The sequence below is a fragment of the Melanerpes formicivorus genome, unplaced genomic scaffold (assembly GCF_026170545.1).
Source record: "Melanerpes formicivorus ecotype bairdi unplaced genomic scaffold, bMelFor1.0.p_v2 SCAF_39, whole genome shotgun sequence".
NCBI classification, from domain to species: Eukaryota; Metazoa; Chordata; class Aves; order Piciformes; family Picidae; genus Melanerpes; species Melanerpes formicivorus.
In genome coordinates, this window is record NW_027142391.1 from 1748015 (window position 1) to 1774325 (window position 26311).

The 26311-nt window shown below is 44.0% G+C and overlaps 2 long non-coding RNA genes across 2 annotated transcripts in view; one reads left to right on the plus strand and one right to left on the minus strand.

Annotated features, from left to right (window-relative positions):
- LOC137451071 (uncharacterized) overlaps positions 1–26311 on the plus strand; it is a 105260-nt gene that overhangs the window by 30504 nt on the left and 48445 nt on the right. The gene's annotated exons all lie outside the window — the stretch shown is intronic.
- LOC137451070 (uncharacterized) lies at positions 3207–25276 on the minus strand. The gene is made up of 3 exons (XR_010989720.1): positions 25129–25276; positions 19144–19329; positions 3207–15363 (listed from the first exon to the last, which is right to left on the minus strand). It is a non-coding gene; the product is annotated as an uncharacterized lncRNA (long non-coding RNA).

Here is a 26311-nt window from a genome sequence, read left to right on the forward strand (position 1 = left end):
AGTTCTAGACAGGTGAAGTGAGATCTATACAGAGGTACTGCTAATTTAGATTCTCTAGATCTGTAAATGCACAGCTCTTGGTCAAATACCACCTAAGCAGTACCACTGAGAACTCTCCTTAATCTCAGCCTAACCTTGGGAGCCCAGATTCTCTGTTTTAGCTGAATAACTGTGATTCTCTTCTCCCAGTTCAGATCTTTCTGTCCTGTTTCAGAGATTAAGCCCAAAAGTCTTCATGTGCTGGTGAGTTCCCTTACCCTGCAACAGATGAATTATTGATTTCCACTTGGACATGTTCATGCACAGCTATTTCAAACAGAGCTGCAAAACTGGGGCTCAATTTAGATCTTGTGGTCATATTGAAATTCCTTTTACTGCAGGGTAGCAGCTGAGTGTTTCCAGCACTTGAGTGTAGTTAAAGATGAAAATTATTTAATACCAAGATCACAGCCAAACAACTCTGCAGTTCTAGGTGTTTGAGAGTGAACTTCCCAGAGCTTGCACAGGGGATTGACCTCCTCTGGGTGCCCCTGCTCTGGCAGTGGGGTTGGAGTAGATGATCTCCAGAGGTCCCTTCTAACCCGTGGCATTCTGTGATTGTTGCATGGCTCCTGTTCCCTGCATGGAGATACAGGCTGGAGATACACAGCTAGGTGTTCAGCAGCCATCATCTGTGACAACTTACATTGCCATGAAGAGAGTTTACAGCAAAATAAAGTCAAGATCTGCCACCTGAAAGTTGTAATTTGTACCCTGGGGAAAATTAAAACAGGAATGCAGATTTCTGTCTATTGTTGTAAGGGAATTGAGAGTTTACTGAGTTGAAATAAGCCAATATTCTCTCCAGCTTTGCAGACAAATACTGTACAAACATTGTGAAGGCAATTAGATATCTAATAGCAGGCCAATTAAGTTAGACTGAATTGAAAGTCTGTGGAACAGTTTTTGTTTGCTGCTTTGCTCAGTGTGTAGAGGGGGACTTGATGCAGTAGTAACCCTGTCTGCTGAACATCAGCCTAGTGGCAGAGCCCACCAGGCAGTAATGCACTCCCTTTGGGGGCCCTCCTTGAGCAGGGGGGTTGGATGCCTTCACACAGGTGAATAGCCCTGTTTGCTTTCCTAGCTCAAGTGCTCCTTTGTACAACTTTGAATGATTAACTATGAAGACTTTAAAATCAAACTAGATGGCATATTCTACAACCCCTCCCATGATGTATTTGATCTGTGGCTGCTAAAGTTCTAACAAAGAGAAGAGAAAATGATACTCCATTTCTAATTAAAGAAGTCATTTTCCTTTGCAAATAGACTTTTTATCTCTGCTGCAGTGTTAAGGATCAATGGGTTGTCACATGTATGTCTTCTTAATAAATGCCAGCTGAGATGACATTAAAGTGATAGACTGATCACTGTAATCAATGCAATTCAAAATTGCTTTATGTCTTAAATGAACTTGGTTCCTTTCTGTGATTCTCCTACAGTTAACATTGTCTGAGCAATGAAGTACAAGGTTACATCTTAGTTTGAAGTAAAACGTGTTGAAGAGATGGAATTAATCATCTATGCAGGGGCAGGTTTTGCTGTATTAACTCCTGGGATTAGGCAATTCAAAGGACCTTCTTCTATTCATATTGAAAAAAAAAAAAAACCCAACCAACAATAAGAGGGGAAAAAAAAACAAAGCACATTTCAAGCAGAAGAAAATCTTGTGGAGTTTCCTTTCCTACCCACTGCACTACCTCCCTCCCATGAAGCGTGAGCAGCCAAGGCTTGCTAAGATTTGGGTTTGTTTAGTTGTCTCACATTAAGCTATGAATATTGCCACTGCAAACCACAGGAATGACCCAGCTGAAAGGCAATCAGAGCTGGTATTAAAGCATGAACACATGTGGTTCTTAAGGAATAAGTGTGTCTGTGTTGTGCATTCGGCGCCAGTCACAGGTTTGTTCCTGTCACCTGAAAAGGCACTGATGTGTTGTGCTCTCCCATGAGCACATCCTCCCTGGCTTCTGACAAGGCGATGCGGCTGTGGAAAGACCCCACTGGTGGTGGACTTGGTGATGGTACAGGAGGGCAGACACCAGAGAACAGGCTGACTTGGAGCTCAAGGAATCTCTCCATACCATCATTCTCCCAGGCTGATCAGTGTCTTTAAAACCTATTTATTCAGAATACTTCAGCACTCTTCTCTTGTTCTGGATTTCTTTTTTCAAAGCCCAGGAGGTTTTGTAAGAACTCTCTGGATCCTTGTAAACCTTTTTATTTCTCTTAAAGTTGGCAGACTGACAGGCTTTAGTTATGCTTAGTGCTAAATTATTTATCTTCCTTTTCCCTCCTAGCCCTGACTTCTGAATCTTTAACTTGACTCTTGGGACATGTGTTTTTATCCCTCCCCCCCTTAAAGTGAAGCCATTTTTATCTTTTGTCTAGTGTTTTACCATGGAAAAATGTAGATGTAAAATCTGAATGTGGAAGTATGTTTAAGATGCAGTCTCTGCTATTTTATTTGCAATTGGATTTCTGAGGAACAAGGTAACTAGGTTCTGTAAATGATTTTATGCTTGCTCCTGTATGGTGCTTACTAATTGCCTGCATTCAGGAGTGGAGCTCAGATTGCTTGATTGACATAGGGGTTTTTTCAATACTATTGCTATACTGTATTATATAATGTAGTAGAGAACAGTCTGGAGGTTTTTTGCTCTCACAATCTTTTAATTGCCAAGAGGTTTTCAACAATGATGTTGCAATGCTGGTAAAATACGAGGTTAAGCACTTAATCTTTAAATCCAGCTTCCCTCCAAGTGCAGTGTGTGTCACTGTATCAGTCTGGGTTTGAAGGGACAGAAGCACACAATTATGTATGTCCCAATAACTCTCAAGGAGGAAAGAAGAGAATAAATAGTAGAGGAAGAGATAACCTTTTTCACTTTCATTGCTCATAAGTAGTGAGAAGTGTTTATTTGTAAAGAAACAGTGAACAGAACAAAACATTTTCCAGGAGGTAGAGTCTTGAACTGATTTATGAGCTAGTAACAAGCTCTCATCGCCACGTGAGTGTCATTATTGGTAGTAACAATGCATTTATTCTAATCCTTACATCTCCTGTGACATCCAATGACTGCAAGCCTCTAAAGGATCAGCACCTCATAAAGAATTCTAAGACATTACAAGGTAAAGATCTCTCCCCACCCCCACCCCCCCCCCCATTATGTGTTATCATAGCAACTGAAAAGCTATGAAGCTGTCTCTTAGTACAATTTCAGGACTGAACATATTGATCATGAAGATTGTGTCAATTCTTAAATTACTTCTAGGATTAGTGAAGAAAGCCAAGCAAATTTTCCTAGAACTTTTCCTTTCAAAACATTTATCCTTAGTGCCTTGATTAAGTGCCTAATATGTCATGTAGCTGACAGTGTGGGGTGCTACTTTTAATTAGGATTCTGTTCTTTCTGCTGTTCTCTAAAGCTATTATATTTATCTTGTACGTGAGTATAAACAAGGTTGTGGGAGCCTTCAGTCCCCTGCTCTTGCAACCAAAAAGCACATATGGAAGGAAGCTTTCATTGAATTTACTCTGAAAAGAAGCGTGGCAGTAGCATGAGAAAATGTGAATAGATTCTTGTTCTGAAGGCTGAAGAGGAACAGGAGCAGCAGTGCAACCTGCTGCCCACTGGGTCCAGATCATCAGGTCAGATAACGTCACTGAATTATGTGAGTGAGGTTGTAACTACTTAAGTCACACAGCTGGGATTTGCTGTCCAAGGGTAAATGTTGTCTCCTGACTGGAGACCTTCAACCCTTTATGTCCTTACAAGGCTTGATGTAAACTTGATTCTTGAGACTTCTATTAGCCATTGGAAAAACTCAGCTATTTGCCTTCTCCTTAAAACCATGGCTGAGAAAAGGCCACTGTTACTGCAGGAGGCATGCTTCCTTGAGATTTCTGTTCCTGTCAGCTTGAAGTATCCCATGCATACCCCCTGAGAGGGATGGGATGGAAGCCCAGCTTTATTTGCTGTTGGTGAAATGCACATTCTTTACAATACCCTGTCCTGGAACACATTTCCAAAGGCACACGATAAATTTCTCTATCCCTTGGTGTCCATAAGCCCTGATCCTGACTTTCCCATCTTTAAAGCTATGAGTCTGTGTACATGTGAATGCATAATACAGTCTTCAGAATGCATCTTACTCGTCTTGAGTCTTCCAGTCCTGTCTTTTTTCATCCCAAGTTGTTCCAAGGTGGATTTCCTTCCGTTGTTTTATGAGACTCTTCAGGCTGCCATGCATGATGCTTGCTGTAACACTTCTGTTTCGGTTTTACTCACATCATATTAAGCAGTAACTTTCTATTCTATGTTTGAAGTTGGTGACCTCTGAAGGATTTGGAACTCTGAAAGTTTCATTGGTGGAAAAAGATCTGATTTCATATTCTGGAAAGCCTCTGGCTCGTTAAGTTCTGTCTATTAATGGCTGCAAAATTCATAAACCTTTACATAATGATTTTCTTTAACTGTAGAACTATTAATTTTTATGGTGATTTTACTGTTATTTATGGTCATCAAAAGAGTCTGTTGGAAAGAGAGATAATAGCACAGAGCTTCCAATGCGGAGATCCTCTGTGCCTCAGAGTAATTGTTGCAGGCTCTATAAAAGATTAAGGAGGTTACAAGCTTAGACTTTGTAAGGTGAAAGTAATTCTTTGAAGGGAAAGTGATACTATTAATAGTGATTGGAATTGATTACTCAAAGAGCTGTAGTAATTCATTCATGAATTCCATTCAGTTTTACTTCTTTAGGGGGTTAAAACGTTTCTGTCTCACCTGAGGAGCCCTGCTTTCTTTTTCTCAGTGCTTACCAGTCAGGGGAGCTTTTACACTCTTTTAAAAACCCACAAACACACAGAGAAGCAAACAAAATATCCACCAAGCCTGGAACTGGAAGCAGTTCAGATTAAGAAGTCATGCTCTCGTAAATCATAAGCACTTCTGAGCTCCCAGTTTTAAGTGACTGTGAATGAGATTCTGGTAGTGTCTTCCTAACATTGTCCCATGGACTTTATCCTTGATCCAAGGAGAATAAACTGCAGGGTAGACCTCAGCTGACATGTGGAATAGATGACCTTTGTGCTCAGGTGTGCTGCAGGTGAGTAATTCTCTATATCTGAGAAGGAAAAGCAGTAGAAAAGGCTTAAAATATCTCCTGTGTTGAGATGGAAAAGCTTGGGTGCTCACTCCCCAGCCTAGTGACATTTTCTAGTGGTGTTTCTGATTCTGATGGGCCATGCTGAGACTCTGCCTGGAGTGAGTGGAGTTTTTACACTTCATTACAACAGTGGAAAGTTTACTAACTGAGAAAACAAGATGGATGTGCAGATGAATTCCTTATGGAAACAGATGTGTGGCTCTGACACTGTTAGCAGCTCTGCAATAGTATGCTGCAGCAATAGTGCACCTAAGATCATGATCCCCAAGCAGTAGTCTTCCTCAGTTTTCTCTTTGGTGCTGTATCAGTGGGGTAAGTGACTTCTCCTCCTTTGCCAAAGCATTTGGATTTGTTTCCCACACCCTGCTCAGATTATTGCTTTGCTGATTTCCTCAGCTTCCTTTCAATGTATGTGAAAATAAACCAACTTCAAGGGAAACTTTGGATGTTTGTAGCAATACAGAACATGAATCAACAGTTTTCAGCTGTATGGACATAGCCTGAAAAAGCTGAAAGTGCAGGAAACTGGCAACATGAACACACATCTGTCCACAGAAACTGCCTTAATTGGTTGTGGATTTGTAATTGCTCAGCAGTGTTACACGATGCAGGCTCTTGGGCAATGCTGGAGTGACAGCTCTGGGCACCGCTCATGGGAGATTTCAAGAGCAGAAGCAGCAGAAACTTGTCAGTTTCACTTTGGAAAGTTCACTTTGCTTTTGCTGGTGAGATCGCTGGCCAGACTCTGCTTCCCAGGGCCAGGATGGGGGAAACAGCTCTTAATTAGCCCCTGGGTTGAGTTTTCCAAATCGCTGTAAACAATTCACTGAATATCCAGCAGAAGCCCATCAGCTGCATTTGTTACTGACCCTTTTTGGTTCAGCAGCAGCAATACAGTTGGACAAGGCTCTTAATCCTTTGGCTCATAGGATCCAAGTCAACCTTCTACCTCCTTTACTCCATTGCCTATGGATAGCAGTCCCTGTTCTGATGCAGGTAGAAGGAATGCATAGGAGTTACCATCACCATTTCTGGAGATTCATAGTCTTGAATCATCATCCTTCTGCCACAGTTATTACTCTGGCTTGTGTGCCCCTTTTCCTGTCACACAGAGTGGATCATGTAGAGAAGCTGGAGGCTTCATGCTGTAGAATGAGCTTTGTGTATTCTTAATAGTGAGCTAAGGAATGAAGGGAAGGATTGGGAAAGGGTACAAGTATGATACTGGTGTTTTGAGAAGTGGAGTGAAAGCTTTATCCATAAGACTTCAAGGAGTGCCACTGATGATAGAATTTTAGTGAAATGCAGAGAGAAAACCGTTCTTGGGAGCACAGAAGTAGAAATACTTTGTCTGCTCTTCATTCTTTGCAGCTAGGGTGAGCAGTTCCTTTAAAAACTGAGTTACCAGACAGTCTATCTGTTTTTCAGAAGTTTGAAGTGTTCCCACTGGTATGTAAGTACCAGGAAATAGATCACAAAAGCCAGTTGGCCTCGCAAACTTTGACTCCAATGCCAGTTAATTGTATCAAGTTGCAGTTGTTTTAGTGTTTTGTGTGTAAGGGGTCAGAGTTCCAGCAAACATGTCTGTGGAGCTGTTGGCAGCTAGCAGAGGAAGGCTGCTTTATTGCTCTTTCATAACTGCTCTGATTTCCATGGCCAAGAGAGCATCATTAGAGGTTTTATTATTTTTAATTTAAATAATGCCTTAGAAAATAGATTACAGCAGGACACCTGCAGGAGCAGAAGTGTTCTGAAAGCTTGGAAACTGTTTCTGCTTTGGAAAGGGACATTTTTCTTTATGTGCCAAAGAAAACACAACATTTCAAAACCTTTATTTGTGGCTTTGCAGCAGTGCTAAACTTTACTTAATAAACCATCTCTCTGCTGAGTCTCATCTGGTCACACCTTCCCTCTGCTTTGAAGCCAAGACAAATCTTTGCTTTCATTGCATCTTCATTCCCATTTATAGCTGTTAAGATGTATTATAACCCTCAATTTCTCATACACATGTGATGTTTTCCCGCTCAATTTTTTGCTCTGTTCCATGGGTAGAGTCAGTAACTTCGAAGAGATGTCAAGTCCTCCGGTCCCATATCAAGATGGAATTATGTCATCACAGAAATCAGAGATGGAAAAAACCCTTATGAAGTCATGCTGTCCATCTCTGCTGCCAGTTCGTAATGACTCCCTGCAGTATGTTCTCCAACAAGTTGTTTAGCTTCGTTTTGGACAGTTCTTTTGAAAGGACTGCAAAGCGTCTCCCATGATTGTCACTGTCAGGGCCTTTCACTTGTCTGCTTCTAGTTACATGTGACAGGGCCAGCCTGGATCCATGTTACTTCTGTAATGCAAATGCAAGTAACAATAACAGCAGTTGACATTTTTTGTTGAATAAATCATTTGGGTTTTAGGACCAAGCCTGCAACTTCTGGGTCTGATGACTGCCTAAGGAAGGAAATGGCAGCTAAGAATTACTGCAGAAAATTTCACCTGTTCTTGCATCTTCTACCAGTAGTTCATGGCAATGGTTGGAGTCAGTGATCCTAAAGGTCTTTTCCAACTGCAATTATTCTGTGATTTCTGCACATTCACTGGCAATCTGCTGAACTGTGTCTGGGAAAGGTCTTGGTCTAAGGTTCTTTCACAAGCAGCTTTGAGTGCCCCAGAACTAAGATGCCAACTGCTTTGGTTAAGTACTGAGCACATGTTACATTTTATATGACCTCTTAGGTTAAAATTAACCCAGTTTAAGTGACAAACGGAGCAGCAGGGGAGAGAGTGGGTCTGGCAACTAATGCAGGAGGAAAGTCTCATTTTTAACCCTGCCCACACTCTTGAATCCATTTCATCTGAGTGCCTCAGCCTGTTAGGTGTAAGTACTGTCAGAGGATGAAGTGACAGTGAGGTGACATTTCTTAGAAAGCCTTTGTGAAGAGGCAGAAGAATGAACATTCCTGGACAGGCAGTGCTGCAGATCAGTGATCAGCAGTGTTGTCTGCAAGGGTTATTTAATAACTTAAAACTCAGTTGGATTAACAAAATTTCCTCTCCCCTTCCCATTCTGCTGCTGAAATGCCAGAGGAGAGATTTTCTAATTGGTTGTGTGAGTTCTGCTGCTCCCCAGACTGACAAGTGACAGTTGCCCGTTATGCAAATGTTCCCTTGGTGTTGAGCTGCCTCTTTGCCTTTGCATTAAGCAACTGTTTGTGGTGGTGTGCTGAGTGGACGAGGCGGAGGTCAGAGAACACACTCTAGAATTGCACTGTGCCTCCCACAGTGTGAGAGAAGCCAGCAAAGGGCTGCAGTGCAAACAGCTAGATATTGTCAAGCCAGGCTTTGCCCCGCTTGCCAGCTCTCCATGCAAATATATAGGGCACTCTGCTCAAACAAGAGCCCACAGGATTTTGCAGAGCTTCCTTCCAGTGTGGCAGTTGCATATTAGTGACAAGCAGGCTGTGAGAGAAGGCCTCCAATGCAGCAGATTTCTGTAAGCCATGGAGGAGCTGGGTTTTGTGACTTGGAGCAAACAGGCCTGTGCATTCCCTTGTTTCAGTCTGCAGCCATATGTTAATTTTCACATGTTCTGTGCGTAGGGCAGAGATGCCTTCTCCATAGGGTATGCTAATTTCCTTCCTGGGGATGGTTGTGCAGCACTTCTGTGAATCTAGGGCTCATCTGTCAGGATTTTTCAAACAGGGGGGAAAAAAATATATAGCTTATGCTTTTGAAAGGCAAATGGACACCAACTGAAAGACTTTTGTCTTAGGGTTCAGTAGAATTTCCCGTGTTTCCACTGTGCCCTTGAATAGTGGAGCAGTTTGCCCAGAGAGCTTGCTTATGAAGTCTCTGTCCTTGGAGGTACTTGAAGATACAGCTGGGCAAGGCCCTCAGCAACTTCCCCACTTTGATCCTGCTTTGAGCAGGGAGGTTGGACAAGTCCAGAGGTCCTTTCCAACGACAATGTTCCTGTGATTTTGTGATTATCAGAAAACACATTTAGAAGGCTTTGAGAGGCATTTATTTATTAATAATGTCATGCAGGCCTCCTGATCTGTTGGAAAGAGAAGAAATTCACTGTCTGGATAAAAAGGAAGTGCTCCTCTATGAAACTGTGAAATGATAAATAAATAGGGTGAGAGCTTGCTGCAGGAGCTTAGCTTCTGGTTGGGCTTCTTGTCAGTGCAGTAGTCTCTGCAACAGGAAACAGGTTTTTCCCATAAGGAGCATTTTTCCAGTAGGAAGAAAGTAAGTCTCAGTCTTCTGAACACATGTAGACTTTTATGGCCAGAGTGCTTTCATTTTTTTCCCTAAATATCTAGTTTAAGTAACGTTGTTCTGATAGGCAGCAAAGCACAACCCGTGCTGACTAGAAGAACCCTGAAGGAGCCCTGGTAGATCACCCCCAGAGAGAGGAGCAGCTGGTTTACTTTGGCCATTGTCCAAAACCCACGAAGAGTTAAATCCCATTAACTGCCTTTACAAAGATCCCAGACATTTGTCTTCACTCTGTCTGCAGTGTCTTCTCCTGAAGAACTCGGCTGGTTTAACCCTGCCTGTGCCTTTTGAGATAATTCTGGATCTCAGTCAGGGACACTGCCCCAGCAAGGACGTGAGGAAGCAATTCCCTAGGAATTGTGATGCAAAATAGGTGATTCTGCTTCTTCCTCCTGCAAGTCTAATTCTGATGTGTCTATAGGTTTACCTAATGATGAAAGGCTGTAACGAGCTGAGAGGGTTAAACTGGAAATGCTCTAATTACTGCCTGGAGGGGGAAGGAGGGCAGAGCGGAGTGTGAGAGCTCTCTGGTGTTTGGCTTCGTCCCAGCACAGAGGGTACAAGGCTCTTGCTGTGTTTCCTGCCTAGGGTGGGGTCACCTTACATGCCTTCTTTCTCTTCCACTTTCCCTTTGTCTTGAAACTGCTTTTGGTTAACATCTGGAACATTTTTTTTCTAATCAAGATCATTTCCTTTAGCTAGAGCGGAGCATTTTCCTGATGGGGAATTCCTATGCTTTGAGATCAGCTAGAATAAAGTCAGAGAGGGTTTGGCTTCCCTTCCCTTCTTATTTTCTTTTCCTAGCATGTGAAGAAGTGTGTCTGAGACTTGTGTAATGCCTGCTCTTACCCCACTCAAAAATTCGAAATTCCTTGAAAGGAATACAGCAAATTCCAGGTTTTAGTGGGAACCTCGGGGAACCTTTCTTTGTCGTAAGGACTCCAAAGCCACTGCACCAGACAGTCTTAGGGACGCAGCAGTGTAGCTTAGTGTCTGTAGCAATTAAGACCTGAAACATAAAGCATGTTTGAACTCCACTCATGAGTGGAACTCCTCCAGGAACGTGCATGAGAGGTATGGAGAGATCATCCGCACCGAGGGGGAAGGCAAACGCTTTGTAACCTCAAACACAAATGTTTAAAACAGAGTCAAGAGGCTGTGGGCTTTGGAATTTCCATGGGAATGCAGGAAATGGAATCTGTTTGTGAAATTTGGAATTGAACACTGGGCTGGAAACCCAAACTTCTTGTGCTGTCACTTCTTTAATAACCTTGAGTGGTAAGGACATGGCACGTCCACGGCCGCAGAGGGAGTCAGGAGCAGAGCTGGTGCTGGAGTCCAGAGGTTATTTCAGATGTTAGGAACTTCACCATAGATTTGTCAAATGACAGAGGGAGGTTGGGAGTGTCAGGCGTGGCATTTGGTGTTTTTTGTATCAACCTTCTCGTGCCTTTGTGCTGCCTGTGAGTGCCATCAGCCACGGGAGCTGTGGCGGTACCTGTGCGCTTGCTTGAGTGACCCTGCTGCGTTTGACAGCAGCCTGACGCCGTCAGCACTCTGACACTCTGTCAATCTCACAACTTAATAAATAGCTGCACACTTCCACAAGGAATTCAAATTCCTCTTGTTTCAGTGATCTATTTCCGAAGAGTGGAATGAGCTGAACATTTCTTTCCAAATGCTTTTTAGACTCTGTTCCTCCTTGGCTTCCCCTTCGCTGTGAAAAGCTGGTTTGGGTTTCTTGGCCTCATTTTTCACTCACATAGTTAATCTTCCTCTGGCTTCTGATAAGCTGCCAAATGTTTAAAATCTGCTTTGGTATTCCCTTGTAAAAGAGGTTGGATTTACCCAAGTTCGTTGCTGTAAGCTATTTCTCAATTTTCAGTGTTTATTTTGCTATGAGATCTTCCTAGCAAGCGAAGGAACAAACACAAGCCCCCATTTTCCTGGTTGCTGATTGTCAAGGATATGAACTGTCACTGCACTTCTAATGAATTCCATCCTTTTCTCTAGCACAAACATTGCTCTCCTCACTTACAATGATTTCATCCAGACCCAGTGGGGCTCCTATCGCTGTGCTGTTGCAGCTATTGACTGGTTTGCAGCTCTTCAGATGTTGTTCAGAAAGGCTCCATGCTTTACGTAGATCACTCTGGAAATAAATGAGCTTCCTTCATCTCTCAGGCAGCAAACTGCTCCCAACTCCAGACTACTATGCAGAATTTCTTCACTGGATGGGGTGCTTTCTGCTTCTTTTGCTGTGCATCACTGTTCCCATGCACTGCAGACAGACTTGGTTTACCCTCTGCCCATTAATTAGTGCCTTGCCTTTTGCTGTTGTAAATGTGGCTCTGAAACTGGGATTTATAGATCTGTACCTGCAGGACATATCTGTCATCATCCAGGCTGACTTTCTGCAAAGCCCAGCCCAGAGATTTATACCTGTGTGCAGAATCAATTAGGAAGGTAGGTGATGAAGAGGAATCTGGGCAAGAGGGTTAGGTCCTTTCATCAGGTTTCATTAACAAGCTGGTCCTTTGTCACTCGTCATTTCGCAGTAGTGCTGCTGGAGAGGTGGAAAATGCTGATGTTGGGATGATAGGATTTTGGGTGTTCTGTGTGAATAAGACTTTCCTGAAGCACATTCATCAGTATGCTAGGTGAGTGGAGAGAACTGTGAGAGTGTTGATGACCAGGATACCTTCTGCATGTTCCTTACACAGGCTAAAAGATGTGACTGCCAAGTCAGGAAGTGGCCATTCCTGCCCCATACCTGAATGTTCCTCTGATCATTCATTTCATGGTAGACTTCTTTGTGGAAGGCTTTCATGCTGTGTTCAGTTGCATGGTCTTGCACTTGCAGGAAAAGATCCTGTTGATTTTTCTTGCATCATAGACGTGTTTGTGCAAAGGGGAATGTGCTCAGGCCCTGTGTCTGCCAAGGTGTCCTGCTGGTGGTGACCAGCTCCAACACCCAGCAGCATACCCACGTGTGTAATTTGCCTGGACAGCAACTTGGCAGTGCTCTGCTACAGTCCTTCTGTGTACCTACAAAATCTCCTAGAGCTGGCATCGTGAAGCTACAGTCAGCCTTGCAAAACACCTTTTTCACAATGATAATGCTTCACTACTTGCCCCTGAGCAGCTGTTTATTCTGTAGGCAAAGTCATTAGAATAATGGCAGCAGTTGGGGAATATTCAGAGTTTTGTGAAACCTCCAGGGTACTTGTTGGAAGTGGCAAGCATTTGCAAACCCTTTCAGTGTATTATTTTTAACTTCAGTTTAAATTATGTCATTGGTGAAAGAATCTCTTTTAGAAACCCCAATCTAATTATCAAAGGAGCTTGTGCTGTGCTAGCAGGAAGGTGTCCAGTTGGAATGCTGGTTGGCTCCCAGGAAGGTCCTGTATTTGTGAAGCAAGCACATAGCAGGGAGCCTCCCAGGATGTCTTTATGCACTGCAGATTGCACTTGGAAAGCCAATACTTTACATTTCTCTCCAAATCATCTTTTCAGAGGCTTTGTAAATCTATAGCCCATTGATTTGCCCTTATCCTCTGCAGCAGTGCTTTCTCTTGGAAAATGTTGCATGGTTCAACATCTTTGCAGTGATGTTTTTTGTAACACAGCAGGTTGATGCTGCTGAGCTAATGCACGTGGCAATGGAAATTGTCTACCCAGGAGTGGAGAACTGGCTGTGCAGTGAAGGGCTGGGTTTGGTGCAGGGTTATAAGCTGGGTGAGAAGTTGGTGTTTCATTAGGTCCTGCTCGTATGCATTTAACCATGGGAACAAAGGCTGCTTAAATGAGTTTGCATTTGTGACTTTGGGCCTTGTGATACAGAGGTTGGCCTGAGTGGGGAAGCTACCAAAGCAAGGTGTTCCTGTCCACTGGTGAAGGAGCATGTCTGTAGTAACACTGCCCTGTTGGGTAACCAGAGGTCTTTCCCTACTCACTGTCTGTGGAAATACCCTGCCTGCCTTTGCCAAAGCAATTATGATTTGTGAGTCTAGTTAGTTTTCATTTTCTCTCTTCTTGGAATTATTGACTGTAAGATGCTTTCAGGCAGTGCACAGTTGGCCAGGCCAGTGCAGAACTTACTTTTATTTGGAGAATACCAAACTTGGAATTAAATAAAATGAACTCTCCTTCATGGCTCCACGGGCATTGCTGCCTTCTCTAACAGCAAGGGTCTGACATGCAAGTCAGACTAGAAGTAAATGCTGTGAGCAGTTACAATGGGTAGTAAACAAGTAAACTCATGTCTGCCTTACTTAGGTTATTCACAGAGTTGTAGATGGGTTGGAAAGGACCTTACAGATCATCTGGTTGCAACCCCTGTGCCATGAAGATCCTAGGAACTGAAAAGCCAAAGGGCTGTACCAGAACTGGTGCAGTTGGGTTTGTTACAGCCTAGGAACCCGAGTGAAATACTTCATTGATGTTCTGTTTGACTTTGATAGATGTGGAATTCATGTTGGCCCTGGAAGCTACAAATTGTCACTTTATGGAAGAGTATAATCCTGTGTCTCCAGCACAAGAGAGGAAGAAGAAATACAAAACTACACTGAGGAAAACATTCAGAAAAGTGAGAGAAACATCAAGATCTTGAGATTTTTTCCCTGCTGATTAAACCTCTGAGGCTTTGGAAGTTCATCTGACTGTCACTGGACTGCACACTTAAAAAACCAGCTTCTGCCACTAACAAATGGTCCTGCACCAAGCACTTGATCCACCAGCTAAGTCCATGTTGCCATCTGACAAGCAATGAGTGCTTATGAAGGGAATCTGCAACCCCACCAAGGTGAAGGAAAGTTTTAAGTGATGCAGAGGGTGTTGTGCTGAATCTTTCACACAAGTGTTGACTTCAACCCATGACCTTTTTTATCACCAATAATCTAAACTGCTAAGTTTCCTCTTTTAGTTATGATTCAAGAACAATTTTATCAAGTGGCTATGCCTCAAAATAAAGAACATCTGGCTGACAGAAGTGCCCTGTCAGCAGACAGCAGCAATTACACTGAGGCCAAACAACATCTTAATTAGTTACAAGGCAGGCCAACTCTTTTCCCTTTAAGCTTTATCAACATGGCTTGAGAAATAGAATTTTAAATTTATTTACTACCTTTTGCAGAAGCTATTCAGTACTTGGAAGCCACTTTGCTGTTACAGTTAGCAAGCCCCTGTTGGCTTCACTTATCCTTACATCCAGTTCTAGAGAACCCTTAAACTGCTTCACTGCACATCAGTGGGACAGACCTACAACTGGCTAGAATCTGGGTGTAGATCATCCAGAGATTTTGCAACTAGAATCTGGATCAGCAAGAGGCTCTGCTGTTGGAACCTGGAACAGGCAGAGGTTCTGTAATTGGAACCTGGATCAGGCAGAGGCTCTGCAGTTGGAACCTGGAACAGGCAGAGGTTCTGTAATTGGAATCTGGATCAGGCAGAGGTTCTGTAATTGGAGTCTGGATCAGGCAGAGGTTCTGCAGTTGGAGTCCAGATCAGGCAGAGGATCTGTAATTGGAGTCTGAATCAGGCAGAGGTTCTGCAGTTGGAGTCTGGATCAGGCAGAGGCTCTGTAATTGGAATCTGGATCAGCAAGAGGCTTTGCAATTGCCTTCAGTCTCTGTAATGCAAAACTTCATCAGAAGTGATGTGTAGAAACCAGATCTGCTTTCTAATTCTGCTGATGCCTGCAGATCTGGGATGTAACACAGTGACAGAAAGTGTGTAGTCAGGATTTTGTTATGATAACATGGCAAGCTGGAGGCAGCCTGGGTCTCTAATAACAATGTAGAGCATCACTCCCTGTCATACAGACGTGTATCTGCTCGTGTTCCAAGTGTCACTGGGTGGGGCCAGAAGGAAAACCAGGACCAGCTGTGGTGGTGAAACAGGGTGAATAAAACTTTGAATTATTGTTAACATATGTACCCCTGTAATAACCCCCCCTCAGTGTGATCCCTGCTATGAGCACAGCCTGGAGCTGCCCAGACCCCCTCTGCATAGGTTTGTAGTCCAAAACATGTCACAAGGGGAGATGAACAGATTTGGAAAGGGATCTTTTCCTTGGGATGGAGATCTCATTTCCCTGCCTGGTACTCTTGGAAACCTTTCCATAGACTGAAGGCAAAGTAAACCAGTGGTGAGGTGGTGTGTTAAAGCCTGGCCCATGTCCTGTGTAAGTGGCATAGCAAGGTGTAAGGTTGTGGTCTTGGCAAGGTAACTTTCCCTCTGAGAATTAGGGTGAGAAATATGCAGGAGTTATTGCACTTTGGGAAGCCTGCAGTTTACCCCCAAAAAAGGGTAGGTCTTGTAGCATTTTTAATTTTTGGTTCTGCTCTGAGGGAATGCTATAAAACAATTGCCTTGGAATGAGGAGATTCGAGTCTCTGCTGCAGTACTGAAAGAATTGCTCTTTTGGATTTGCCTTCTGCCCCTCTATTGCAGTCCTTAGGGAAAGGTTTAGGTTCTGGTTGCACCTCTCAGTAATATCTCCCTGTCCAACTCCTACCCCAACACTCAAACCTTGGAAGTCCTGAAGACAAATCTGCACCTAGGGACAAGAGCCTGAGTAGTTCCAGGAGATGAATGCCTGAGAACAGCTTACATCAGTGCAGGTTTTCTTACACCAACCGAAAATCATCTTTAATCAGTTTGTCAGAGGGATATTTGAGACCCCAGCATGGCCTCTCTTCAGCCATGTTGCTCTCCAGTTCTTCCTCACTCACAAATCAAGCAGCCAACTTCTCATCTATGTCATTTTCACTCATGCTGAGGAAGAGCAAAGATAAATGACTGCTGTGGATTAGTTCTATAGAATGAACTAATAGAATGCAAAGTTAATTACTGTCTTACACTCAAGTTGGTTTTCAAGGGCTGTTGTGATGCTCCTCTCAAGCACAGTATAGCCATGAACAAGGCAAGAAAGAGAGCTTTGCTTCTGAGTGGGCTTGGTAGAGTGTGCTGCATTTCAGCTGTGTGACAGGGAGTGAAAGGAGCTGTGCTTAATTGCCGTTAGCACGGAGGGATTGCGTGAACCCGGAGCCAGAGCAGGGCAAGCTCAGCACATTTCAGTGCTGTGAGTGCTGGAGGCTGAGGAACGCACTGGCTGGCCTAGCAGGGAGGGTCTGGGCAGGCGTGCTTGAGCACCAGCACTATTTGTGTGCAGGGCTCGTCCCCTCTCCCAGTAATGATGCAGCTGCACTTTTGCTGGCGGCAGCAGAGTCGGGCAAGCTACCCAGTAATTAATAGATATATGAATTTTAAGACCAGAAAAGACTATTGTCATCATCTAATATGATCTGTTGGGTAATTTCTCTCTATTCACTCTTGCCTTAGACTCGGTAGTGGTGCCTTAAGAGCTTATCTTTTGCTGCTTCTCATTGTTTCCAAATATATAAACCTGTCCTTGAATACAATGGAAAAGAGCTTTCATATTTTTAAATACATCTTCCCCTCTGTGCTCACAGAGCAACTCCTATTTTCTTTTGTAACAGGTGCTAAGAGCTGTTCATTATTCCCCTTGTTTCCTTTTGTTTCTGTTACAAATTCTCTCCACTTCCTAACTCTAATTTGTAGCTGTTGCTATCAGTTTCTCTTGCTTCAGCCATGCTTTTTGTAGAGCTGTATGATTGCTTTTGCATCCCTCGTGTTTTACAAATGCTTTTATCTGGTTTTAACCAACTTAACATCCTTTACTGTCAGCAAAATGGTATTTTTTGTCCCCAGTAAGTAAATGCTCTGATGTAGTTTGCAAATATTACTCACATCTTTCTTTTATTTCCTCTAAGTCTCTTTGTCTCATAATCGGTTTTGTTGTAGTGAAACTGTCCACTTTCAAGGCACAAGTGTCTGATGAATGCAGCCTTTACTTTCTCCAAACAAGTACAATCAAATAATGTCCCTACACCACTGACTCTTTTATGATTAAGTGTATTTCTTCTCACTTCTGAAAAGCTCCCCGATGCCAGACACAGTAGTTTTTGAGGGAGAAAATGAATGGCACCATTTGTAAACAGGAATCGGGGTTGGTTTGTTAGTTTCTGGCAGCATGAAACCTTCAGCAGACAGAACAAAGATTGAGCTCGCTCACTGTAAAACATTTTTCCTACCCGTTTCAAACAAATGTTTAAGGAGTGGACATTTATTTCTCTGGTGTGAGCAACTGTGAGCTCTCCAGGATGGGGAAATATGAAATACGGGGTAACAATTCAAACCCAGAGAAGGCAACGGCTAGCATGATGGAAATCACTGATGGGATCCTGTGTAACAGCTCCTCCCTTGGGCCATAAATGGGAATGAGCTCTGGAGCTTCAGAGCTCAAAACGTAAGTCCTTACCTCCTGAATTAAGGAGCTCTTGCCTCCATTATCAGTAGCAAAATCTTCCCCCTCATGAGCGAAGTAACAGTGTGGGAAGCACTAGAGCAGGCAGCACTTGCACAAGCAAGAGGCCTTCTCAGTGTTGTTCAAGAGTAGAAAATAGGAGTTTGTTTGAAATGTAAGAGCAAAGCCAAACTGAAATATGGAGTTGAGACACAAAAGAGGGAAAAGACAAAGGAACGCATAGCATGTAACTGCTCAGAGCAGGTGAATTCACATGAGCAAACTTACTCTTGGTTAAGTCCAAAGCAGGCAACAGAGGACGCAGGGAGAAAAGTACAGAAGTGCTTCAGGGTGAGAGTAGGAGCTGGTAAAAGATTGGAAGACAGAAAGAAGATGTGAGTGCAGAACTGGCAGCACACTGGATAAACCTTGAAATATGACCTAGCTATGCACAGGCTAATATTCTAACCAGGGGAAGCATCTCAGTGCCTTCTGAATTTGTCCAATATCCTTGAAAGTCCCATTCAAGGAAAGAGCCAGAGCACGTCTGACGTGTGTCTAATGAGTTTGTCACCTCCCTGTCAAACACAGGCTACTTAGAAAGGTGTCCTCTGCATTCAGCTGCATCATTTCTCTTCCATCTATCCACATTACTGCAAAGCTCCACAGCTTCTCAGTGCTGTGCTTGTACACTGAGCTCTGTCTATTCTATTTCCCTGTATACTCATCCCCCTCCTCTGTCCATCCACATTGTCAGTGAGCTCTTTATCTGTCTGTCTGCAGGGTACCCAACGTTTAGAATCCTCTTTGCAGCACTGACCTTTCTGAAGGGGCTGTGGATATTTTACCAGGATTCTTTGAATCTGAACCTTGTGAGACAAGGAAGAGACCCTGAGCAGAAGCTTTCATGTGTCTCACAGCTGCCTTCCTATCAGAGTCAAGATCTGATTTCATTCCTGAAAGGTCCTATTGTTTTCAGTAAGGACTGTGAAATAGTTACTTGCTGAGTGACAGTGAATGGAAGGGCAGCTGGGCAAGCAGGGATGGTTCTCCCTGAACAACTCACAGCTGTGTGCTAGGATGGCAGATGTGAGGATCCAACACCCCCTTTCCCTCCCAGGACACAGTATGGGAAGCTGCTGTTGTCAGCCTGGATGAGACTTCACATGGCAAATAGCTTTCCAGATCTGAATAAGCTCCACTTTAGCAAAGTGCTTTAACCAGGTGCTCTTTTAAACAAGTTATTCCCAGAAGAAATTCATACTGGCAAGAATCTTGATGGTTCTGACTAAAGCAGGGAGGAGACAGGGGTGGAGGCAGGTGCTGGAACTTACCTGATGCTGATTCTGTTGTGGGCAGAGTTCCACTTCTGTTAGGATTCAGGTGTATACTCATGCACTGTATTCAGTGCAGGATGGAACAGCCACAGTGTTCCTCTGTAGCTTCTTTGAGTTCCAGTATCTCAAAGTGGTGAACATGATGCTGCACAGGTCTCTGTCCCAGCACAGTAAATCCTTTCCCTGTTTGACAGATGGGGAGATTTTGTTGCCCAAAGATAAAATGGGTTTTGTGTTCATGACAGAAAGGTACAGGTTCTCTCTGCTTTACTCCTATGCTCTGCTCTCCTCTGCCCTCCTCTGCCCTCTGCTAAGCACTAGAACCTCCTATGATTTCTGAGGCAAAGCTGTTTTCTAGTAAAGTTGCTCAGCTTAAACTGGTAAAAATTCAAATAAGGCTGGTGCAGAAGAATAGGGAATTATAACAAGTTGTGGGGCTCATGGTGGGAAGATCATCAGACCTTCTTTCCTGTAACTATGTGGTCTTATCCTTCAGCAGGAGGGTATTTGAGAAATGGTCTAAAGCAGAAACCTCCAGCTGCTCTCTCCTAGACAGAGGAACACTCCTGAAATACAGCCAGTGGGTGGCCCAGATCTGTCACTTGTGATACTGATGTTTTCAAGCAAGCAGGCTATGGCTAGCACCTACTGTGGTGACTCATAGATTGCTAGGTATATAAAGACACCACAAATGGCAAGCAGCAGTCTGTAGACCTTGGGGGTTCAGGGAGAACTGGTAGGAGCAGCACAAGCTGTCATTTGGCTGGGAGTGGGAACAATTGCATTTTCTGAAAGCTAGTGCTCGTTTTATAGGGAGGGAGTTCCTGTTGGGAATGAGTGCCATTTGCATACTACTTCACCCTGGCTGTCAACAGCCCATGGTTATTTGAAGGCTATAAATAAAATAGGACAAAAGCAGCTACCCACATGGAGTCTGTGAGTGCTTTTAGGAAGGAGAGTCGTTTGTCCTCTAGGCAGCCAGACCTGACATCAGAATTCATCAGCCCATCCCTGATCCTAATGCACTTCGGTTAAATCATCCCCAGATTCCCTGCTGCTGCCCCAGGAGAGTTCATGAAATCAAGGGGGTTAGATACAGAGAGACTGAGATTACATCAGGGCCAGACTTAGCTGTGCATTTGAACCCAATTCCAAACTGCTCCCAGCAGTTTATCTCCCTTCCTGGGCCTACAATAAAGGACAGCAGCTCCTGTGGTCCAAGGAGCTGCTGAGTTCAGTTCAGAACTTGAAGATCTGGTGTAGAATAGGTGTCCATCAGCAAGCACAACCCCTTTAACAGGTACAGTTCTGCATGAATACACACACTTCACAAGCACTTGTCTCTCCACAGAACTGCCTGCAGCTGCAGTGCCAGTTGTGCCCAAATGAACACAAGTAGATGTCTGTAAGTGAAGATTCACCACACACAGCCCTGCACAAACACCTACCTGATTCCACAACCTCATTTGCATTCTGCAAAGCCACCCCCAGCACACCAACAGCCAGATCTCAAGCTGACACTCCAACACGTGTGCTCATGTCAACAAAGACGCTTCCACAAATAAACTAGGTGGGCACACTGATCCATTGCAATGAAAATGCTCTCCAGCACATTGACACATGCACGACCCTGCTGCTTGCAGGGCCAGAGAAGCACACCAGCAGTCCACAGGCACACAAAAGACAGGAATCACTCAGCAGCTATGGTGTTTATGCTGGCAGGAGAATGTCAGTCACTGAGCAGCCTGCCTCCAAACAGATGTTTGATTGTTTTTGGGTTGGGGTTTAATTGTTGGATACTGTTCCAGCACTCAGAGGGGATCGAAAATACTCCAGGTCTGCAGCTGCAGCAAATGCCAGCCTTAAAACAAGGCAGATTCTGAAGTCATTGCTCGGGGGGAAACTGCTTGCACAGGAAACCTTAGCCAAGCTCTGCATTAATATGACTTTGAAGTCAGAAAATTAATCTCTGCCATTTAAAAAAAGTTCTGTTTTTTCAGGGCCTTTTGTAAGTTTATCTAAGACAAGCCAATTCCTTCTGGGCAACTGTGACAGTTTATTGACTTGCCCGGGCTTAGAGACTTTACTGAGTCTCTTCGTTTTCCAGAAAATCATTCCTGGATTCTGTCCTGCACTGCAAGGCTCCTGGTGGAAGGGAGAAGCATCTTATGAGTCAAGTCTCCTAGTTGCTAGTCACTTGTTGTTGCTTTAGAAGACACTGAAAAGAAATGTTCTTTGTCAAGAAGAATGAGTGGTGCAGGACTGCAGCTCTACCTCTCCAGCCATGCAGACTAGCAGGTTGCACTCTGCATGTGCCACTGGGAACCTGAGGCTTGGTGGTAGATGGAGTGTATGGGACCCATGGGCTACCTTCAGTTTAGGTTTTTGGGAAGAAATAAGCAGAAGGGGAGAATGTAGCTGTTCTCTTGAGGACTAGACATTGAGAAACTCAGTGACAGGCAAGGAGCTATTCACAGGAGCCTCCAAAGAAAACTTTACTGAGGATAATCAAAATAAAAATGAGAAGTGTGAATTTGAGCAACTATTTTGGACTCATTTGAAAGGATAATTACATCACTGACTCTCTTGACTCATAATATTCCTAGGGAAGAGTTTTCTTTGAAGTAGACAGGCCAGTGTTGGACCTGTTGTTGTGAGGATTCTGGCATCCTTAAGAAGATCCTGTGATTGCCTGATGCAAGCAAAGCAAGTGGGACCTGTGCCCAGTAAGTGCCGTGTCTTGCAGGTAGCTTCTGACTTGCAGTGTTCTGTAAGATCTCTTATGTACACTGTGAAGCAGAGCAGGTAACTGTGGGTGCCTTTGGGATGAGAGACTCTAAATGCTTGCAAGTTCTTGTCAGTCTTGTAAATATGGATGAATCCTCTATATAAACCTTGTGGAGCTCAATGGTTTTACTCTGTTCTTTTGAAATTAAGGGAGATATTTCTTACAAGATTGCAGAGGAAAATTAAAGTCTTAAACCCAGGAACCACCTTTCCTAGTTTCATCTGGCATTGAACAGTGCATGCAGAGGACAGACAATAAATCAGGCCTTTGCTTCTCTACATCAATCCTAGAAAATGCATAGAAACCAAAAATGTCCTGAAAGAAAAGAGCAAAGAGCTCCTGTGCAGCTCTATCTTACTCTCAAAGTCCACATGGGTTCTGTTAGGGTCTGAGGCAGAGCTACCTTGACAACTCCCAACTCAAAAACTGTGGATTTAATAGGTGTCAGGAGCAAGGAATGGAGCAACAGACTAATTTAATGGCCCATCAGAGCAAAATATGACATCATGGAAGCAGCTTGGTCAGCCCTAGGTTAGGTAAGCCTCAGCACAGCTGTCTCAACTCGATTCTCCATTGCAGACTTCCTCAGCTCTCAATTTTGGGCCTTATGTGGGTTTTTTTTCACTGATACTTTTCCATTTCCATTTGCCTCCTTCCCTTGGAAAAAGAGGAACAACTCTAATTCCAATATTTGTTCCAGTTTCTGTAAACCACCACTGCTGCTGAAGTGACCTGTCCAGATGGTGCTCCTTGCAGCTCTCACACTCTGGTCAGGGGAGTCAAGAGTCTGATGCTTAAAGCCATTTCAAATCCTTGCTGTACAGCTTGGGGGGCAGATGAAAGCAGTGTTGGCCTGCCTCATAGCCATCTTCTTGTCCTGCTGGATTTCTGCTCCAGCTTGTTTTATCTTTCTATACCCTGATGTTAGATGATAGTCTTTTAATCTTTTCTGAGGGAAAGGCAATTTTCTTGTCATAGGTACATGCACTGTCAAACACAGGGATAGCTTCACTTCCAGACTCCATCAGAATGCAAAACAAAGAGTCTTTTAAATCACTCTCCACTTCATCCAACATTCCTTCCAGGCCCTGTGACTCTCCCAGATCTTATTCCTCACTTCTGTTACATCCTTGTTCTTTTTCTTTTCCCACAGCTTTCCAGCTAGGTTACTAAGAGTTGTCTTAGTAGAATCCATTTGCTACCTAACATCAGGTTCAAGATTGCTCAGCAGGCTGCTGACAGCTCCTTGCTTGTTTCTTTCTCCTCAGGCTGTTTCCCTATTGGGTTAAATCTTCTCTGAAACCCTTCTGTAACTACTCTCCTACACTGTTTAAAACATCCTCCTAAACCTTACTCTAGCAGTCACAATCTAGGTACATCTTCCAGTTTAACAAAACCAGCTAAGAGAATCCATAAAAACTATTTCACTGATATAGTTTGGATGTGCTGAGCTACCCTGGAATCACTCCAGCTTAGACAACAGGCTTCTTGGAGCAGAGGCCACATTTTCTTCACTGCTTTGTGCTGAGCAGAGCCCCTAACACAGCAGAAACTTTAATACAAATGAAGTTCTGATCCAGGTAGTGTTGGATGGAGTCTGATCCAACCTGGATTCTACTCCTGTTCTGCCAATACTCCCAACGTGATCAACCCTGGAGGTTGCTCCAGTTGAAAACCAACAGCCTTGCAGTTTGTACTCAATGGAAAGGCACTCAAGCAAAAAAAACCCAAACCTCTTAGCCCTTCACCCCCAATTTTCTGTGATGAAATTCCAAGTGCACATACATGTGCTGGTAACAGTGGGTTACACTTACTTCAGACCATGACTAAGCTGTTTAATGAGAGCAATTACCTACGTAGGTAGCTGCCAAAGAAAGATCTAATGTAAGAGAGGTGTAAAACCAAACACACTCAAGCAGTCAAGTTATCTGAGCAGTCTTCCTGGAAACTTATGTAACACAGAGGTGGAAAGTGGGGGGGAAAGGTAATTAGTAACCAGGCAGAGTTAGTTACCTGCATGCAACAAGAGATTCTTGTGAGCTCTGTCAAAAATCAAAGAGTTTTTCTGAATGGAAAAGTTTCCTCTTCTGCAGGAGAGCCCCAAAGTACAACCCAGGAAGCCAGTCTCTCAATTATTTTTACATGTACTCTGAACAGTTTAATGGTGCCAAAAGCCAGCAACAGATAAAACTCAGAATGGAAAATTCCTGGCCTAAGAAGAGTAATTTACGACCTGCTTTGGACACTTTTGGGGAGGAGATTTCAAACCAAAAATGAGCAGTGGAGAAAAGGCTGCTCCTGTTGCATTGTCCTTCCTTGTAGGAAGAATGGAATGATTTGACAACCTGGGACTCCAGCAGAAGGCAGGTGGGTCTCAGCCCTGTCACCAGCATGTTCTGCAATCACCTGGGAAAATATTGTCACTTCCCCTGTGGCTGTTCAGTCAGGCAGTGTCCAAACACTGCATAATAAACACAAGCCCAGTCTCTAGATAGAGAGCTGGGGAGGCTGTGATTGAATGGTCCACTAAGGTCAAGCTGCTTCTCCTATTCTTCTAGAGAGAACTAGGTGGAAAGAAACTCCTAAATCTCAGCCCAGCCTTTTCCAGTCACTTGTAGCAAGCCCCTAAAACTTGTCTAGTTAGGAAAGAAGTCGAAGGAGTTAGTACCCTTTACCTAAAGTCGTTCTACTCTGCCTGTTGCACTGAGCTAAATCATGATCCTGGTGTTGTCCAAGTGTTGCCTGCTTTAGTTAAGCAAATTCAGTTGAGCTGTAATCCTTGAAAAACAAACACACACCTTTTACCTAGTCTAGACAAAACCTGAGGGGTTTAAAAACCAAGCAGAAAAAGACCGAGTTAAGGCAGGACAGCTGTGATTCAGACATCACTCCTGTGCTTCCAGCTGCCTTCCTTCGAGCATGCCTTAAGAATAATAATGAAAAAAGGCAAACAGCATATGTGAAAATTCTGCTCTTTGCCTTTTCATGTGGCTGAGAGGTTTGTTAAGCCAATCTTGGAAAGGAAAGGGAAAACAGGAACTGCACAAACTCTCTACAGGTAGTTTTCCAGGAGCACAGCAGGTTTTTAAACAATTACTTCTAGTCCTAGCCTCACTTCATGCTCTGAGAAGCCATTTCAGCCATGGTTCCCCACATAAGCAGGATGTTTCTCCCCCCTCCCTCCCCTCCACTACCTAGTTCAGCCGTGCAGCACTGTTCTTTCCAAGTTCTCTTGAGGGAGTATCCTGCATCATCTTGCCAAGCGATGCTCTGCTGTGGTAACATGATGGAGCATTAATGGGATCTGCTGCTCATGCCAAAGTCTCATCCAGAAGGGAGGTGTTGTGCATGTGCTGGCTGCAAGAGAGTCCAGGGAGGGGAAGAGCTGAATAATTTATGCCTTTTGCTATACAGCCCTATCCGAGGCCCTTTTAATTCTTTCCTGTTTGTTTTTCTCCCTCCTGTGGCAGCATTTAGTCATCTCCTCACAGTGTGTCTTCGAGAGGGAAGGGAAGAGGGAAGCAGATTGTTTTCCAGGAGGACATATCATTCTTCCCAAAGTGGGTTATACAAATTGCAGTTTAAGCAGATCAAACCCATAGGTCTGGACCACTTACAACAAGTGGAAGGGATAAAGTCAGAGCTGATCTCTCAGAAGACAGAGCAGCAGCACATACACTCACAGAATGGTAGGGCTTGGAAGGGACCTCGAAAGTTCATCTTTGTGGCTCTGCACTGGACTCTCTCAAACAGTTCCCTGAGGTCCTTCCTGAACTGAGGAGTCCAGAACTGGACAAATATTCCAGATGTGGCCCCACCAGGGCAGAGCAGAGGGGGAGGAGGACCTCTCTAGACTTACTAGCCTAGCTCTCCTGTCGTGGCCATGGACTTCACTCACCCCTTTCATTTGGGCTTCTGTCTTCCGCCTGACTGGGGCAGGGTACAGGGGTCCCTTGATCCTGGGTGCTGTCTGGGTGGTGCTGCCATTTCTGTTGCAGGGAGGGCAGGACCTGGCTCCACCATCTCACACTCCCTTTTAGTTCTCAGCCTTTTGCTCTCCTTTTCCAGGAATCTTATGTCCCTGCTCATAGCCCACACAGAGGTTGTTTCTGCATTGTGCCTTTGCAAGTGAGAGGCTTGGGCACTCTCTGCAGCCAGGGGCTTGCACACCTACTTGTTTATGTGGGACCAGAGTCTGGGTCACCACTTCTCTTTTGCTAACAGCTTTTGCTTGAGTTGCTGTTCCTGCCTGTGTGACTGACCCTGCAAAGTGCCATGGCACTGCCCACACCTTGTCTTGCTCAGTCTTGTTTGGTGCCCAAGGATCACAGAGTGGCTGGCTTGGTGAGGGGGTTGCTCTACTTGCCACAGATATTA